At 36.1% G+C, this 13,040-nt stretch overlaps 1 protein-coding gene across 1 annotated transcript in view; it reads right to left on the bottom strand.

Moving 5' to 3' along the window:
• Window positions 1-7,787: 7,787 nt before the first annotated feature.
• Window positions 7,788-13,040, bottom strand: part of LOC115417968 (leucine-rich repeat-containing protein 24-like) — a 42,170-nt gene continuing 36,917 nt past the window's right edge. The window contains exon 9 of the transcript XR_003935227.1: window positions 7,788-7,799. The gene's annotated coding sequence lies outside the window, so the exon portion shown is untranslated. The remainder of the gene's footprint in view (window positions 7,800-13,040) is intronic.

The following is a 13,040-nucleotide window of genomic DNA, read 5'->3' as shown; positions in this document are numbered from 1 at the left end:
ATAACATAGAAATAATCACAACTCCAAATGTTTCTCTTTGTAAATATAAATATTTTCATGTATTTACACTAAAACAAAGTATAATTTCACAAAAGATGTGAATAACCTGAACAAATATGAACAACCTGAAATGTCTTAATAGAAGTAAGTACAATTTTACCAATATTCTGTCTGTTATTAAATGTTTTGTGTGTTTGTGGATCCACTGTGATCTGTTCGTTATAATGTACATGTGTAAATGATAAACTGAGGCAGAATATTATTAAAATTACACTTATTTTTTCAGTTTGTTCATGTTATTCACATCTTTTGCAAGGATAGTTTGTTGATGTAAACCTTTTCATAATGTAAATTTACTTTTTTTGCTCTAAAACAGAGAAAAGTTTGGAGTTGACATAATTTATATATTATTATGTCATTATTTTACTGGTTCGGCCCACTTCAGATCAGATTTAGCTGAATGTGGCCCCTGAACTAAAATGAGTTTGACACCCCTGATCTACATGATCAGTGAATTAAATATAGGAAAATACCGGATTTTCACTGAAAGAATGCAAAATACAGAGGATAATATTATAATAAATGATGATAAATCACTTAGATAAGGTTAAATACAGAGAAAAATTCATTTAGGATCTACTACAAGAGTAGCACTGGATCTTTATGGGTTGGTTGGAGGGTTTCCTGGGCCTCAACACACTTATAATCACTGAAAATATGTGCAATAGGGGCTGTTTCTCATTTTTTGGCTTCTAGATTATGTGTGAATGTGTGTGAGAGACACATTTTCTTTACCCCTAATCTCATCCGTCCAATTTCTTGTAAGATGTAGTAGTGGTCGTTGCTGGTATTCTTGTTAAAGTCTGTCACAGCTTTAGAAACAGACATCTGGCCCGTTTGATCACTGACACTGATCAGTACAGGACAGTCTGGACATCGATCTATTGCCACTGCAAAAACACAGACATTTATTGTCATGACTGGTAAACACTTAAACATCGTTTCATTGTCATTTTTTCTTTTTTCTTTTTTTTTTTTTGCTTGAAAGTATAGTTTAAAGGTGTGTATGATTTTGAATGAGTCAAATATTCTAAGTCTGATACTGCACTCACCTTAGAAACATAATGATGCTTGTGAAAGTTAAGTTACTATGTTCCCCACGCTCTTTATTATTAAATTTGTTTGAATCTATTCATCATGTACAGCATTACAGGTGATTTGTGGTGTTAATGTGGTTGTATTCATCTAAACACTGTGCAAAGTGACCTATAATGTAAACTATAAGAAGACACTGCATGCAAAGATTTAAAGACTGTGCCATTGTGCGATGAAACAGATGTACTTTCAGCAACAATAAGCTCCAACCTCACACAGCAAATGAAAGGTGTAGTGTTTAAATTGGCCAGTAGGGGCCAGGAGCAGCATTTAAGAATAAGACTTACATGAGGAAGAAAAAGTCTCACCTTTTTTTGTGACACAGTCATATTTGTTGACACTGCCTTCATTATCTTTCACATGTATTTCTACATTGCAGTTGGCAACAACAGCCTACAGAAATAAAAAAAATATATTTAATGTCTTAAATCCATAAATCAAACTTCAATTACACAAAAACCTCTAAAAAAACATTCTGCAATTTTTTAAACCATCAGTGCTTGTGATGGCACCGGCATTTACCGATTCACCCATGTGACGTGACTCGCACTCCTCATAAGGTTTGGGGTTGATCACATGGCACTCTGTCTCTGTAAGGTTCAACCTCAGCTTCATAATGCAGAGTTCTTCATTCTGTAAATGATGATTTTAAAAAAGTTATTTTCATTGCCCATATTTGATTGTATCAAGTATAATGTACAGTTACAATTTGATTTATTTATTTATTTCGAACATGCAAAGAAACAAAATAAAACAAAATAAAACATTTAAATAGAATCTATCTTCAAGCACATACAAGTCTGAATTTTGCATGGTCGAAAAGGAGTAGGAAGAAGTATAAACAATATACTACGTGAAAGTATTTCAATTTTGCTGGGTAAACCCACATAAGTAAATGAAGAAATCTAGGCAGTGCAAGTTAAAAAGTCTTTGTTTAATTCAGTTCTGTATCAGCAGTGGGGCCTGAGCAGCACTTACTCAACAATATCCTCCTGTGACCCAGCAGTGCATTATTGTCCTCTGTAGGGGACATATGCTTGACAGTTTTACTTTAAAAATGCTGTCCATTACAAAGGACATTCCATTTCAAAAATAAATAAATGAATAAAAATAATGTAAACATGTTTCTGAAAAAACTGTTGCATTATGTGGTTTCCAGTCAAGATAATTGTTTAAAGTAAAAAAACAAAAATGTTCACTTTCCTGGGTCTCAGGAGGATCTATAGGGTACTGAGGATGCACACTTGAATCTGTATGTTGGTGGTGAAGAAGTACTTTATGGGCTGGAGAGTGTAATGCTTTGATGACAGAGTGTGAAAGAAGAAGAGAATAGAGGAAATAAAAGACCACAGGCAATAAAAAGAGAATTGTGATGAAAGCCACTGAGACAATAGCAATAATCGATAAAGAAAGATGCAAGTGAAAGGAAATACCACCAAAGTACTACAAGATGAAACGCAGTCTGTATCTCCCAAACTCTTTACCATCCATTTGAAACAGAGCAGAGTGGATGTGACTGAAATGGAAACACTCATAATATGGAACATACAGGAAAGGTCCAAGTGTTAGAGCTAACAGAAGGAACACAAGCGCTGAGTAAATTTGATGTTTCCATACCAGGTCAGTTTCGTAGAGGTCGACGTCGGTTAGGTTAAACTTGTAGCCATGGCGATGGTGTTCGTTGATGTGATCCACTGCTATTTTTGCAGCAGCACTTCCCATGCTACATGTCAATTCTCCCAGAGCTGAAACAGCGCTGCAAAGCAGCACCAGGATGGATATTACCTTCATGCTGCAGACAGACCCAGAGCTGTCTGAGGCCAGGGTCTTTTTATAGACATGGACAGGCTAAAACATGACAGAGGGTTGGAAGAGTGGGAAACAGGAAGACTTACATGAAATACAGACAGCTGAAAACAAATAGAGACTTTACCCAAAGTGATGCAACTTCTCTTAAAATGTGCAACAGTCAACATTTCTGTGGCGCTACACAAGCAAACATTTAATTATTTACAATAGTTTTCTGCACTGAGAGGCATAACATTAATGTTGTAAAAATATTATGTTAAATGAGATTATATTTGTTCAGTTTAAAACATGGTACAGTGTTGTGTTACATTTTATTTCTATGTATTTGTGTGTATACCTGGTGTTGGTATATTCTATTTCTGAGTTGCTCAGTTATGATGAACCATCAACTCTGATGCTCAGGATTTTCAGGAGTAGAAGCAGGTTATATTTTCTGTACAAGACTGTGATGCAAGGATGGAGCTACTTTACAGTAAAAGAGGCCTGTTCAATTCAAGATACTAAAGATAAATAAAGATTAAAGATCCACATGCAGAGTATGCAAAATAATGAGTTTTGAATCATTTTTCTGAGCAAGAACTACTGATTATTATTATTTTTTTGGTTCTTCAGAAAATTTAAATCACACTGACTCACGAAATGTAACATGGTGTCAAGGTTGGAAGTTGCACTATGAGACTAAATGATAAATATGAACAGTGACACAGGCTGGGAGACTACGGGAATCAAACTGACTCTTTTAATGATTAACAAAGGCTAGTCTGGTCAAATAAATGATAACTCAAAAACAATCACTACTGGATTAATCAGAGGTTAAAAGTATGCACGGTAAGTAAAAAAAAAATCCAATCATTTTATGACTGACCTTAAGAGGTAACAATCAATCAATCAATCAATCAATCAGTTTTTCTTTGTATTGCACTTTTCATACATATTACATGTAGCACAAAGTGCTTTACATCAAACCCCCACTGGTCCCGCAACTGAAAATAAAAATAAAATAGAAGCAACAGAGTAACACAATGTTAAAAAATAAAAGTTTACTAAACTAAAAGCTAAACTAAAAAGATAGGTTTTGACTTTAATCTAAAAATTAAGAGATGGACAAACTTTCGCTACAGCTTTAATATGAAATCAATTTAGTGGCAGTGACAGAAGCCACAACATTTAGCTCATATCTAACAGGGGAGGGCCAAATGATTAAAAATAAGAAATCTGCAGGAATGTAAAATTGGTCATTTTAAGTCCTTTCACAGATTGTTACATTTATTGTACAATAATGTGTGTGTCACCATTTACACTGTTGCCCATAAAGTTGGAATGATATTTCACATTGTCATAATCATCTCATGAGAAGAGGTTAAAATATGTTATTCCAACTCTGAGGACAACAGTGTATGTACTTGTACAGTATGTTACCGTATGTTAGTGAGTCCTTACAAAGACAGTGAGACAGGACTGAATGTGTGATTGTGTCTGTCTGTGTGTGTTCTCTGTACCCCTGATTTTATCCATCCGACTTCCTGAAGGACGCAGTCCTGCTGATTGCTGATGTTCCGGATAAATGTGTCACAGCTTCTGTTATAGAGTCCAGGCCTCCAGGGCTCTGTAGACCGGCAGTGTGGGACAGCTGAAACATATCCTCACCACTTCCTCAGTCTTTTTTTTTTCTACACATACACACATCATTAGCCTCATAGTGTAATTGCCTAAGTCATATTTTTGGCTAAATTGTGATATCTGCGTAACGTTAGTCTCCTAACACTGCTGCTTCAATTTGAAACATTGGCTATGACCTGAAAAAAATATGACTTAGGCAATTATGCTACAAGGCTAATGACAACATAGTTATTGCATTGTTTGATCAATATTTTATGCAATGGCCAGTGAACTACATTTGAAGGACAACCAAAGGCATGATCTGTATTTTGGGATTCTAGCACCAATAATGTGAGACTCACACTGTGTTTACCCAGATTTTTACTCTTTAAATTGATAGCGGGGGGGCAAATTGAATGGTGGTGTAAATGTGTTTAGTTAATTAGTAGTATGAATTAATGATAACATAATAAAGTACCCATTAGTCCTCTGATAGTCTGGTTTGTATAACTCCTCAACCACCACTATAGTAAAGCTGTCTGCTCAAAAAGAAATCTGTTTCATTTAATAAACTAAAGCTCTGGAAATCTGACTCAGTAAACAGACTAAAGTCCACATGACCCACAGACTGCACACACCCACCTCATTAAACAGGTGAAACTAGTTACAGTGGTCAACACTGTTTTTTACCAGGGTGTAAACATGTTTATTTCTGCTCTAAAGAAGGACATTCTAACATAAGGCACTAAGAGTATTGACTCGTTTTTGGAGCACTCATGCATTTTAAATTGTATTAATGAAAGAACGTATGTGTTGCACTTGGTTGAGAAGGTGATTTTGACACCAAAGGTTAGGGATTTAATCTGTATATTTAGCATTTCATATATATATATATATGTGTGTGTGTGTGTGTATTTTTATTTTTTTAATTTATTTATTTATTTCATTTAAGGTGCATTTGTGGGATAACTCAGAGTACATTCGAATACTTTATATCTACAGGCATTTCCTGATATGGCCCATGCCACTTGCGGCCTATAATTTTATTCTTAAAACCACACATTCAATAGTTTCTCATTGGGAAACTATGTTTTATCAAATCTATCTTTAAATATAGTTTTCAGTGACATGGAGATGTTTTATTTAGGTGTGGCTTTGGTTACAAATTGCATAAAGGGCCTTAAGGATTATATGGAAGAAATACAAGTCTTTTCATTACCTGTATTTTTTCTTGGTAGTTTTTCTCGGTTCAACTGGACAGGTTTAGCTCTTATGAAAACGTTTCATCTCTCATCCAAGAGACTTCTTCAGTTCTCATAACTGGTGGGTGAAACTGGATTTATAAACCTGCAGGGGGAGTGGTCTGTTAATCCCAGTTTACGTGTTGGGGGGGTGTCCCTGGGGGTAGGGTCATTAGTGGGTACTGTGTGTCAGTTTCAGCGTTGCTGACCAGAGCGGTGGGTCACCGTCCAAATCCATCCTGTTTGGTTTCAGGTGTGGAAGGTTGTTGGTTGAACACTGTTTGGGAATGTTATTTAAAATGGTGTTATAGGTTTTTGATAAGTAATGTCTCAGACACTACTTAGTGGTGTCTAAGACTGCGTATAATAGTGTCAACCTTTTCCCTAACAATATACAAGCATATTTGGAGTCAAGAAAAATCCACATTAACTTGCAAGATTTCAAAAAATATTCCAAGGCATGCAGTAGGATTTGTGTAAAAAAAAAAAAAAAACAAGAATATATTTAGTTATTAACAATATGTAGCTCCACAGAAATACTTAACACTCATGTTGAAACACAATGTAAAACTATATGTTCAAGGATGTTACATTTATCTAATTGAATATATGAGATGCAGTTGCCAAATGTAAGAGGAAGAGATAAACTAAGAAAAACATTATTTGCATTATACTGTGTTTAGAATTTAACTCTACTTTTGCTGATGTTAGGATTCAGTTTTTTTCCCCCATGGATCTGTGACCTATTTTTTAGGCTGTTGAGATGAGTCAACAAATTAAAGTCTGGTACCATGCCTTGAATGTGGTGAAATAATTACTGTGTTTGGAGGAAATCACCAGTTTTTTGACACACTCCCAGTTTCTATAGCTAATTTCAGTATTTTTGACAAATATGCAAGGGGTGAATTCATATATAATTCACTTGTTTAAGTTCTATTAAGGCTTAAATTAAAGGTGGGCACAATTAATGATGTGGCCACTATGAATGACAGGTGAGTACTTACAGTCTGGGCTTTTGTATATTAACACAGCGGTCCAGCATAAGGAATGCAAACCTTTGGTTAACTTATTGGACCCACTTGAAGAATTCTGGTGCACAGTTTCCTGAAACAACCCTTACATGATTCTTATCAACTGAACATGAATAAATTGCACATTCTTAATGATGAAAACACAGAATTTCTACCAAAAAAAACCCTGAATCCTGAATGAAATAAAGACCTTTATGTTAAATAGAATAGAATAGAATAGAATAGAATAGAATAGAATAGAATAGAATAGAATAGAATGCTATTATTGTCATTGTACACATGTACAACTCTCTTGTGGTGCAGAGTACAAGTATGGGAGGCAAATAAATAAAAGAAAAAAAAAAGGAAACGTATGTATGTATAAATAAATAAATAAATAAATAAAAACACTGAGGATATATGCTAAATATATACCCTTATAGATATTGACACTATTATATGTTCAGTATCAGTATTGCACTTGGGTAAAACGTATTAATGAATCTGGAGGTGCAGGCCGGATAGATCTGTACCTCTTCCCTGTTCTTGATTCTGCTGAACAAGGTTACAAGTTGCGCTATGGGATGATAAAGGAATCAACCAACAGGATTTAATCATTAACAAATGTTAGTCTCTAATCAAATAAGCAGTGGGTCAGAGATAGTGAATAATATGTTACAAATATGGAGATTGACTTTAAAATCACTGGTTTCTAGTAGGTTGTGATCTGACCCAAAATGATATAAGATAGTAAAAGTTTTAGAAATATAAAGTTATTTTATAACTGGTGGGAAGAGATAAAGTTAAAACCAGGACACTTATAGCCTCAGTCTTTAAAATGAAACCAGATTAGTCCCAGTGATTTAAATGGGAGCTAATAACTCACAGGAGGGTCATTGCAGTGTGGATCCTTGTGCTTTCTTTTAGTATTAAACTACGGTTAGTACTGCAGCCTGATTTCACCCACAGGCACTAAGTTCAGTTCCTTTGAAACAGTTGTACACAGTGCTGAAAAATCACATTTTGGTAGGTTTTTCTAAACACCACAAACATTATAAAATTGACATTTATTTTAGTTTTGGCAGCTCCATCAATAGTGGCCATTTCAGACCACGCATTGTGAACTGCTGACAGCATACTCTCATACATATAAATTAGTGTTAATGTTTTCAGATCTTTAACCCACTGGTATTGTCGTTTTAACTGCAGTGTTAAACCTAGTGCAGCCGCGCTCTTAGTCCTGTCAAATCTCTTTTTACATTTCACTCGCATCCCTGTTTTTGTGTTTGAACTTTGAGCTGCATTCACATAACCCAGTGCACACGAGCCATGTTTGTGCAGGTTTTACATTTGCATAAATAAAATAGTATTCATTTACTCTTCAGAATCATGTACTAAAGCTAAATGTAAAAAGACAGAACAGGGGCAGAGACAAAGTAAACAAACAGAATACCTTAAAAGACCACTATTCACCTCGGTGTTGTTTTGCTTGTAACATAGTGGTTTTTTTTTCATTTTATATATAGTGTATTGTTGTACATTACAATGAAGGAGAAAATCAGATCTCCTTCAACAGGAAATTAACCATTGCCTTTACATGAGTTGAGATTAAATCAATTTTGTAAAGAAGAATGATGAAACAGTAACTGCTTGATTTGTGGCATGTTCATCTTTCCTCTCATGTTCATGTCATTAATTTGCTATTTTCTTGTCGAATAAAAAAAACCCAAACTCTCCATAATAACAATAAATTAAGTGGGTGGTTACATAGTATTTACCTCTGTTACAGCCCTGGAATTTGCCCTACCTCATGGTTTTATAAAAACATGGAGAAGAAAAGTCCAGGGAGTTGAACTACAATGAAGGGGGATCACTTGGTGGCTGCAGGGTTTGGTTGCCCTGAGCCCATGGTTCTGTCTTGTCACAAATGGACCAACCTTATGCATTTTGTCATTTATCAGTCTTGAAAAAACAAGATAACAAATCAGACATCTGTGTCTGCAGTTGATTTTGCTGTCATAAAATCAGTTTAAGAGTGTAATTATGGGTAGAATCAGCCAACATTTATCACAACACTGGAACAGAAAGTCAGCAGGTTGCTATATAATGATAAATGAACTGACCAGATGTGTGACAGGGTGGAACGATGACGTGGGGGGCAGCACTGTCACCTTCTGTGTGGAGTTTACATGTTCTTTGTCTGCGTGGGTTCTCTCTGGGTACTCCAGCTTCGCCCCACTGGCCAAAAACATGCACTAATAGGTGAACTGGTCAATCTAAGTCATCCATAGGTGTCAACGTGAGAGTGAATGGTTCATCTTTATATGTCAGCCCCGTAAGGAGCAGGCGTCATGTCCAGGCTGTATCCCACCTTCACCCATTGGTAGATGGGATAGGCTCCAGAACACTGGTGACCCTCTCGAGGACATAACGGTTTGGAAAATGAATGAAAATGTGTCACATTCATTTACCAATGATAATAACAGCATGTGGTTCAGGGCTCTGCAAGAAACTGATGATAAACTACAATTACAATCGCTTCCAACTGGTCAAGTAACAGTTTTCATCCATAAGTATGTATGTAAGGAATTAATAAAAGACGCTGAAACTGGTCAAGTAACAGTTTTCATCCATAAGTATGTATGTAAGGAATTAATAAAAGACGCTGAAAGTGCAGGAACCAAAATGAAGGTGGGAAAGATAAACATGGAATTTTAATCAAATGATGCACACTGTTTTAACTGTGTTTTCTGGCTAAATACATTTGAGGTGTAAACATACCATCTTCACTCTTAGAGACTATTTTGAAACAAAAGAAAAAGAATACTGTATATATAACGGCCATCAAGGAGATCCTTAGAGACTCATGAGAATGGGATAGAACTGATGGATAGATCAGGCAGTGAAAAATGTGTAATGTTTAGACCGGGGTATCAAAGTTGTTTTATTTCTGGGGCCACATACAGCCCAGTTTGATCTCAAGCGGGCCTTGCAAGCATAAGATTGTAAATAATTAGAATTTCATATTTTTCTCTTTGTATTAGTGCAAAATAGTAAAATTAATTTATGAAAATATTTACATTTACAAACTATCCTTAAACAAAAATTGTGAAAAACCTGAACAACCTGAAATTTCTTACGAGAAATAAGTGTGATTTTAACAATATTATGCTTGAGCTTATCATTTATATCTGTTTATTACAGATCGCCATGATTCTATACATGTACAAAGCATTTAGTAACAGGTATAATTGGAGCTTGGAGCTAAAATGAGTTTGATATGCTCGACTGCAAGCCAGATTGGAACCTTTGGTGGGCTGGTTTTGGCCTGTGGACCATATGTTTGACACCCCTGGTTTAGAAGATGCTATTTGTTTCATTGTTGTGAAATATGATTAAAAGTAGTAATTTTCACCACTTTAATCCATCTGTGACATCCACCAACTAAATTTGCCTAGATACACTGCTTATTTGTGTACCATCAGTATGTACTGGAGCATGAAGACTTTATTTACAGCTTTCTCTAGTTCTGCTTTCTCAGCATTAGCACTCATTGCAGGCAATTCTTGCCAAATGTATCAAAGAATTGTGGCATTTTATGAGTATTTCAGAAACACTTCTTCACCATCTGAGGCCGACCTCCATCTGGAATGTGGAAACAGTATCTGTGCAGACATTGCTGAAATGGATAAATGGTAATCAGCATTTATTTTTTGTTGTTGAGTGGCAAAACAACAGAAGAACACAATTGGAGTTGAATTCAAATTTGACATTTAAATGCAGGTTTTGTTTCTAGGACATTATGTCACAATACACCAAGGCCAAAGGAGAAGAAAAGATCCAACCAGTGAAACATCTCCCAGTCTTTCTAACAGAGCAGCTTAAAAGTGAGAGCAGGGACAACAGTGCTTGTACTGTACAATTTAGTGGCAAGAACAATGCATTATGAATATTACATCCTTTAAGGTTCAATGATGCAACTGTAACTGTGCAAAATGAACCCACTGCAACCTGTGTTGGAAGAAAACGCCCATGATCAATTGTGGAATATGCCAAACAAATCAGTTAAATGAATAAACACATTGGACAATAGTTGCTATTGTTTTTACTTCAGTTCTATTTCTCATTCTTAATTTTTTTAATTTTTAATTTTCAAATCTCTAGTGACATCATACACTTGAAATTTTAATAGATCCAATTTATATTAGCCAAATATTACTTTTGTGCCTTAGTAGCACAATTTTACAGTTCCATTGTACTCCACTAGGTTCATGACGACAGTTATCCAGACAATCCAGTCCACATATCTATGTCGCCATCAATATATTTTCACTGGATTTTTTTATGTATCATATCAGAAAAGGTTGATGGAAACTGCAAAATTAAAAAAAAAAACATTGTTGCAAAACAATGTTTAAGCTAGATTGATATTGCTTTTGCCTGATTAGAAAAGGGGTTTTTGCACTTAATCTGAGATGGAAACATGTTTTCCAAAGAAGTCTTGACAAAGCTAATGTTGACTGATCCCCATTTATCAGGAATTTTCACTAAGGTTCCTATGAAGCATTAAAACACGGCTGGGATTAACAACAAATATGTGTGAACTAATGAGGAGAACAAATTATTTCTCAGTCAAATTCATTGTAAAAACCTTTTAAGAGACAGGGCCGTTGTAGGCTCTTCACCTTATCCCTATCTCAGTCACCAGGGAGGAGCTCGGAGTAGTGCTGCTGCTCCTCCACATCGAGAGGAGCCAGCTGAGGTGGCTTGGGCATCTGTTTCGGATGCCTTCTGGATGTCTCCCTGGGGAGGTGTTCTGGGCATGTTCAGCCAGGAGGAGGCCTCAGGGAAGATGTAGGACATGCTTGAGAGACTATGTCTCTTGGCTGGCCTGGGAACACCTCAGGATCCCTCCGGAAGAGCTAGAGGAGGTGTTTGGGGAGAGGGAAGTCTGGGCATCCCCGCTTAGACTGTTGCCTCCATGGTCCGGCCCCGGATAAGTGGAAGAAGATGGATGGATGGATGGATGGATGGATGGATGGATGGCCATTGTAGGTACCAGATATGCTCAACTCATATTGACCATTTGCTGTAATTGTAACCCTAACTACAAAGTTAGCTTCCTGACAATATTATACATAACATTAAAGTTAATGCTCTAGTCATGTCATTGTTAGCCAACAAAGACTAAAAGAATTAGCAGACTACTGTTAGCTTGACTGACACTCTAGTTAGTGTTAGCTGTGGAGTTTGAGCTGACAAATTATAAACTTTATTCTCATTTATCCTTGATACATGCCAAATAGACATTTGCCCCCTTGAGTAATGTGTCTGTCATTAAGTTTACTAGTACTTAATTAAGTTGTCCAACCTGTTGATGTAATTTAGCTACAATAGCTAATGTTAGCATTACTTAAGGATTCCGGTATATGGTTTGTCACATAGGCTAGCCTGTTCAGTGGAACTACTAGCACTAATTAGCATGTTTTTTCATTTGAGATTAAGAAAAGTTGATATAACTGTTAGCAAACACAATTGCATGTATTTGGTGGTGTTTAACATGGCAGAGTTTGTTTATGAAAAAAAAAAAAAAAAAAAACACAAGGTGGTGATGACCAAAACAGCATTTTAAAACATAACGTGCTGTGCACTTTTAATCTGCCTCGGCCAAATATAGTGTAAGATTCAGTTAAAAGTTACTGCCCTATAATTTAGATTCGATTGTCTTTGTGTAAAACCTATTCCATACATATTTATATTTGAAAACACTCAGATATTATAACTGCACAAGGCCATTTGGCCTTGACAAAGTAGGTCACAGTCACCTATTTTCAACAGGCTTCTGCTCCATGCCAAGATGCATCCAGCATAAATTTGATGCAGATATATCAATGTGTTCTTCAGATAAAGTGATTATGTCGTTGAATGGACAGACAGACAGATGGACAGACCGATGACAATACCCCTCAGCAGAGGGGTATAAACCAATGGCTGACTGCATGTTTTTGAGAACCACTCCTTGCCTCATCCCATCTTTCACACTTCTAAGTTCCACTTGTATGTACACTTTTCTGATACAGTCAATCATAATGTGTGATGTAAAGTGTAAATGTAGGACCCAGGCCTATCTATGTGGCCAAGCATACCTTGTACCTTCCCTGGATATGAACTCAGTTGTGGGACATGCTGTGCACTCTACCAAAGGTACACACCACTGAAAGGTGGG

The sequence above is a fragment of the Sphaeramia orbicularis genome, chromosome 4, assembly GCF_902148855.1.
Source record: "Sphaeramia orbicularis chromosome 4, fSphaOr1.1, whole genome shotgun sequence".
NCBI lineage: Eukaryota > Metazoa > Chordata > Actinopteri > Kurtiformes > Apogonidae > Sphaeramia > Sphaeramia orbicularis.
Note: the sequence above shows the minus strand (reverse complement) of the source record. Positions and strands in the feature narration are given on the sequence as shown.